The sequence below is a fragment of the Otolemur garnettii genome, unplaced genomic scaffold (assembly GCF_000181295.1).
Source record: "Otolemur garnettii isolate 467f Iridium unplaced genomic scaffold, OtoGar3 scaffold00002, whole genome shotgun sequence".
NCBI lineage: Eukaryota > Metazoa > Chordata > Mammalia > Primates > Galagidae > Otolemur > Otolemur garnettii.
The window spans coordinates 3,765,129-3,772,195 of record NW_003852397.1 but is presented as its reverse complement, the minus strand read 5'-3'; the positions used below and the strand labels follow the sequence as shown (position 1 = coordinate 3,772,195).

General features: G+C 41.0%; 1 protein-coding gene across 1 annotated transcript in view; it reads left to right on the top strand.

Moving 5' to 3' along the window:
* The window catches only part of PDSS2 (decaprenyl diphosphate synthase subunit 2), a 160,212-nt gene that overhangs the window by 83,591 nt on the left and 69,554 nt on the right, over window positions 1-7,067 (top strand). The window lies entirely within an intron of this gene.

The following is a 7,067-nucleotide window of genomic DNA, read 5'->3' as shown; positions in this document are numbered from 1 at the left end:
CTGGCCCCCAGGCTGGGCTGGGCGAGTATCTCTTGGAAAGACTCACTCTCAAGCACGACCAGGAGCCTGCGGAGCCCAGCGACCTCTGAGGAGCCCTTTTCAACTATCAAGGGCTTCTGCCAGAGCCTCTTCCTCCAGCCACAAGGCAGCTTTTTAAACACCCTGGAGTCCTCTCCCAAGCCTTGGACCAAATGGAAATAAAGCTTTGTGCACCTAAAAAAAAAAAAAAAAAAAAAAGTAGTCATTACATACCTAACATACTGTATTAGGTGCTGATTCTGGAGCTTACGTTCTATTAATAGTAAAGGAGACAAAAAATAAACTATTAAACAAATAGGAAGGGGTCCTATAATACCAGGGGAAAAAGGGTTTAAAGCAGGGTTAGGGATAGGAAATGATGGGTGGGAAGGTAGACTTTTTTTTTGTTTTTTTTTGAGACAGGCTCAGTCACCTGGGGTAGAGTGCCATGTCATCATAGCTCACAGCAACTCAAACTCTTGGACTCAAGTGACCCTCTTGCCTCAGCCTCCCCTGCTGATTTTTCTATTTTTAATAGACACAGGGTCTCACTCTTCCTCAGGCTAGTCTGGAGCTTCTGAACTCAACCAATCCACCCGTCTCAGCCTCCCAAAGTGCTAGGATTACAGGTGTGAGCCACTGTTACTGGCCAGAGGTAGACTGTTAAAGATGAGTTGAATTTTGAGCAGAGACCTAAAAGCAATGAAGAAGCATCTAGCCATGCAAACATCCAGGGAGAGAGTGTGACAGAATGGCAAGTACAGAGACCTTTAGGAGGAGATGCCTGCAGTGTCCAGTGTGGCTCTGGCCTGTGTTTTTAAAGGATGGCCCTGGCAGCTGGGTCAGCCATAGACTGTAACTTTTGTCAAAGTCAAATAAAATATCTAATAAAGTGAGGCGAATCTCTAAATTTTACGTTTTATTTAGGAAGAAAGAATTGAAATTTGGGGCATACATGCAGACTGCATTTTGGGATAGACTTTGGGATGTTCAAAGAACAAAGAGAAGGTTGTGGGTTTTATAAAAAAAAGAGAAATGTTGGGTGGTGCCTGTGGCTCAAAGGAGTAGGGCACCGGCCCCATATGCCAGAGGTGGCAGGTTCAAACCCAGCCCCGGCCAAAAAAAAAAAAGAGAGAAATGTTATGTATTACTCTTTGAGAAAGTTCATTGGCAGTAGGAAGGTTGTGGGAGCTGGCAGGTTGTGATCGGTGAGTGATGGCATGGGTAAAAGTAGTTGCAAGCAGGTAGTTTTAGCAGCCAGACTTATAGAGAATTGTGCACTTGGAGCAGTTTTGTGTGTCCTGAGTGACTTACCCCTGGCTTCTCAATGCTGGATATGACAAGGATGACCTAATTTGAATGATTGCTTTCCCACTTTGTATATATTTCACATGTATGTAAGTTTATTGATAAGATTAATTCCTGAATGTGGGATTATTGGGTCATGGGGCAAATACATTTATAATTTTGATAACATTGTGAAATTACAGCCAGTTTCCACTTCCACCAGTCATATGTAAGAGGCCTGTTTCTTCACAGCCTTACCAACATGAAGAGGGAAGTTTTGGGGAGGTGGGAATTTTTTTTATTGGGCAGAAGCCACTAAATTGAGACGTTGGCAGGGTTGCATTCCTTCTGGAAGCTCGTGGGGAAAATTCATTTTCTTGCCTTTTCTAGTTTCTACCTTCATTCCTTGGCTCGTGGCCCCGTCCTCCATCTTCAAATCCAGCAGCATAGCATCTTTCAGGCTGTCTCTCCTTCTGGCATTGTGTTACCTTCTATGACTCTGACCCTGCCTCCCTCTCAGAAGGATCCTTGTGCTTACTTTGGGCCCACCTAGTTAGTCCGGTATAATCCTGAATTTAAACATATCCTCAAATTTCCTGTTGCCATGTAAGGTAACATTCATAGGTTCAGGGATGTGGACATCTTTGTGGGGAGAGGGGTTGTTAGCCAACCACAGGGAGGTTTGTCTATTATAGAAAATGCAAATTCTTTCCCTTGTTGTCCTTTGTCTTCTAACATTGCCTCTGGTTTTGTGGTTGTTTGTTTTGATGTTTTTTGACATTTGGAGCTTATTCTGGTAAATTATGTGAAATGCAGATTAGACTTTATTTTTTCCAGATAGGTATTTAGTTATATCAGCACTGTTTACTGAAAAGTCTGACTTTTCCCTAAAATATAATAAAGACCTATATATAGTCTGGTTACTGTGTGGACTTGCTATTTTGTTCCATAGTCTGTCTACAGAAAAAGTACATAGTTTTTTTTTAATTACTGAGGCTTTTTATAGTATGTTATCATATCTAGTAGGGCTAAACAAAATTTGCTGTCAGTATCCATCCATCCCCCAACACACAAATACTCATTGTTATTCTTTTTCAAGGTTTTCTGGCTGTTGTTATTTGTTGACTATTCCTACATAGACTTTATTTTGCCTGGTTTCCGGGGGGGGAAAGGTGGTGTTAGTTTTATGGAGTACTGTATGAGATTGGATCCTTTTTTTTTTTTGGAGACAGAGCCTCAAGCTATCCCCTGGGTAGAGTGCCGTGGCATCACAGCTCACAGCAACCTCCAACTCCTGGGCTCAAGCAAGTCTCCTGCCTCCCAAGTAGCTGGGACTACAGGCGCCCGCCACAACACCTGGCCATTTTTTGGTTGCAGCCATCATTGTTGTTTGGCGGGCCCGGGCTGGAGATTCGAACCCGCCACCTTAGGTGTATGTGGCTGGCGCCTTAGCCGCTTGAGCCACAGGCACCGAGCCAAGATTGGATCTTATTACCTTTTAACATATAGGTCTTTATGTTCATTTAAGTTATTTTTGTTCCTTCAGTAGTATTTTTAACATTTCCTTCATATCAATTTTATATGTTTCTGTTTCCCCATAAAGTATTTGCTAATTTTTTCTGATATACACAGAAGAACACACATGCAATCCTATAATATTAAACAAATACACATCAGTTCATATTTATTTAAGGGTTTTTTTGTTTTTTGAGACAGAGCCTCAAGCTGTCACCCTGGGTAGAGTGCTATGGCATCAAAGCACACAGCAACCTCCAACTCCTGGGCTCAAGCGATTCTCCTGCCTCCGCCTCCCTAGTAGCTGGGACTACAGTCACCCACCACAATGCCTGGCTATTTTTTAGTTGCAGCCATCATTGTTTGGCAGGCCCAGGCTGGATTTGATCCCTCTAGCTCAGGTGTATATGGCTAGCACCTTAGCTGTTTGAGCCACAGGCACTGAGCCAGGATTATTTTTTTTTCTCATCAAGACTAAGAGTTAAGAGGATAGGTTAAAAAGAATAGTAGTTGAATTTTGTCAAATGCCTCTTTAGTGTGTATGAAAAATAATACAGTTTTTCTTAGGTTTATTAATATATTAATAATTAACTTTTCACATTTTATTTTATTTTATTTTGAGACAGAGTTTTTCACTTTGTCGCCCTCAGTAAAGTGCTGTGACATCACAGCTCACAGCAACCTCCAGCTCTTGGGCTCAAGCAATTCTCTTGCCTCAGCCTCCTAAGGAGCTGGGACTACAGGCGCCCACCTCAACGCCCGGCTATTTTTTTGTTGCATTTGGCCAAGGTCAGCTTTGAACCTGCCACCCTCGGTATATGGGGCCAGTGCCCTACTCACTGAGTCACAGGTGCCGCCCACTTTTCACATTTTAAAATACATTCTCAGCTTTCTAAAATTAAACACTATCATTTCTACCTAATGTCTTGGCAAGTCTTGGTCTGTGCACGTTTTCTCTCCTGTGTAGCTATTGTACATTACCCAATGACATGCTCCATATTTGCAACCATTGCCATAAATGGAACTTTCTTTTTGTTCAAGAGCTGGATAAAATTAAGATGATAATTTGATTTGACCATTGGGCTAAAGATTCCCCTTAACACGACAAAAGAGACGCGGCTAAGTCTGAGCTTCAGTGGTCCCTATTTAAGTTTTCTAATTTTTGTTTTGTCGCTGTTATTGTTTGTCTTCAAATAATGGGGAAAAGAAAAAAATGATGGGATGAGGGACAAGAAGAAAAGTGTTTGAGTTAATTAATCCTTCTGGATGGGTTCTAGTTAGTTTGAGACTTTAAGAAATGCCATAAAATGAATATTGTTTTGTGTGTCCTTGGAAAGCCCACAGTCTAGCACCCAGCTGTCCAATGTTGAGCGTTTGAAGTACAGCTAATGATGTGTTGTAAATGTAAAATACACACTCATCTTATTAAAAATAATGTTAAACATCTCCTTAATAATTATTTTTTCTTATGCAATCTCAATTTTCATTTCACTGGGCTTGGGGTAGAGAAGGAGTGATAAGAAGGTAGAATTGCAACATCTGTGTCTCTCATGTACAGTCAGAGTCCAGGTTCAAAATTTCTTGAAGTTTGGGATCTACGTCACCACCGCTGCTGGGGGCTAGGACTGCCATGGAAAAGGCAGGAAACCGGGCTCAGCACCTGTGCTCAGTGGTTAGGATGCTGACCACATACATCATGGCTGGCAGGTTCAAACCCAGCCGGTGACTGCTAAACAACAATGACAACTGCAACAAAAAAATAGCTGGATGTTCTGGCAGGCGCCTGTAGTCCCAGCTACTTGGGAGGCTGAGGCAAGAGAATCACTTAAGCCCAAGAGTTTGAGGTTGCTGTGAGCTGTGACATCACAGCACTCTACCAAAGGCAACACGGTGAGACGCTCTGCCAAAAAAAAAAGGCAGGAAACAGGCATGGAGCTGACTGTGGAGGGCTTACAGCCATCTACTGACCATGGAGGGCTCACGGCCATCTAGGTACCTGAGGATTCTGCATGAACATCACAAGTTGGGGAAGCCACAGCTGCTCCTGGAGGGTCCAAGGATGCCACCAGCCTGGAGCTGATACTAGGGGTACAAGGTTGGCTGTTTCTGAACAGGGAGGATCTGAGAAGTGATTGTGTTCCCAATGATATCCCAAGATCCTGTGTAAGTCCTCTCCTTAAGGACTTGGCAAGGGTTCACTCCTTCATTTCTGGTTGGCCTCATGAATGGTCCAGTACAAATCTTGTACATTTGTCATCATCTGTAGACTCCTTTGCCAGTGTTTCTTTATGCCCCTCTGCTTGGGACACTGGGCAATTGCTTTTGCCAGCTTTTGCTTCTTCTTCCTCCTCCTAAAGAATATTACATGTTCAAGGAATTCTCATTCTTCCAGAAAAGTCTGGATGTCATGGTCACTCCAAGATGTAACTAACTAACCTCAGAGGCTTTTTGGTCCCTGAGTTGCTTTTTCCTCCTTTACGTTTTGAGGACTTCAGATACTTTTACTTTGAAGTATCGCCATCTCCATTTTTATTCCTGGTTTTTCTCCCTTGGTATTCTTCTCTGCGGTTATAGAACCTAATCTGGGGTTGGCACTAACTCTGAGCTTCTGCAATCCCAGTGAGTAAGGCCCGAAAGTGAAGTATGTTTATTTCTCTTTCCTTCTGCAGACTCTCATTAATAATTTTTATATTGATTATATGTTGAAATGATAATATTTGGATAACTGGGATAGATAAAATGTCAGTAAGATTAATTTCACCTGTTTCAGGTGGCTACTAGAAAATTTTATATTGCCTATATGGCTTGCATTACACTTTTATTAGACAGCACTGATCTAGAGGTACTCGGTATATGTATACTTATTTATAGATACTACAGTGATTTTCATAACTTAAAACAATAAAATTAAATAATCTACAGTTATATCCTTGTACAGGGTGGCCATAAAGTTCATGTGTAATTTTAAATGGCACACTATTTTTTTATTAAGTTATTAAATTATAACTGTGTACAAATATGGGGTACAATGTGCTGATTTGATATACAATGTGGAAAGCTTAAATCAGACTGATTAACATAACCATCATCTCACCTATTTCTTGTGGTAAGACATTTCTACTATACTCTCAGTGGTTTTGAAATGTACCATTGCTTTGTGCACAAGAGGTGCGGTCCCACCAAATACCCTCCCTCTTCACATTCTCCTCCTTCCCCACCCCTCTCCTTTCCTTCTCCTTTCTGCACTATAGTTGTGTTTTATCGTTCATATTATGTAGGTGATGATATATTGGTTTCATAATAGTATTGAGAATATTGGATACTTTTCTTTCCATTCTTGAGCTACTTTCTTTTTAGTAAAAAGCTATAAAAAGCTGTAAAATCTCCATCCTTTTCGTGACTGCATAGTATTCTATGGTGTACACAATTTGGTAATCCATTCATGGTTTGATGGGGTTTTGGGCTGCAATAAACATTCTGGTGCAAATGTCTTTGTTGTAAAATGATTTTTGATCATGTGGGTAGATACCTAGTAGAGGAATTGCAGGATTGAGTAGTAGGTCAACTTTTAGTTCCTTGAGAATTCTCCAAACTTCTTTTTTAAAAGGCTGTATTAGTTTGTAGTCCCACCAGCAGTGTAGAAGTGTTCCTTTCTCTCCACATCCACACCACTCTACAGTTTTGGGATTTTGTGATATAGGCTAATATTACTGGAGTTAGATGATATCTCAAAGTGGTTTTAATTTGCATTACTCTGATGATTAAAGATGTTGAGCATTTTTTCATGTGTTTGTTGGCCATTCACCTGTCATCTTCAGAGAAGTTTCCGTTCAAGAATCTTGCCCATAAGGAAATGGGGTTGTTCGTTCTTATTGATTGATTTGGTTTCTCTGTAGATTCTAGTTATCAGACCTTTGTCTGAAACATAATCTGCAAAAATCTTCTCCCATTCTAAAGGCTGTCTGTTTTTCTTTACTTACAGATGGCACACTATTTTAAATTGCACACAAACTTTACGGCCACCCTATATAAACTTCTTTCTTATAAGAATAAACTTTGATGAAGACCCTAATAATCATTCTCCATTGTAATGGGTTACCTTCTCTCTGGCTTTTCTGTTTAACTGTTTATAAGAAAATGCAGTTCCTGCACAGCACCTATGGCTCAAAGGAGTAGGGCGCCAGGAGGTGGTGGGTTCAAACCCAGCCCCAGCCAAAAACTGCAACAAAAAAAAAAAAAAAAAAAAA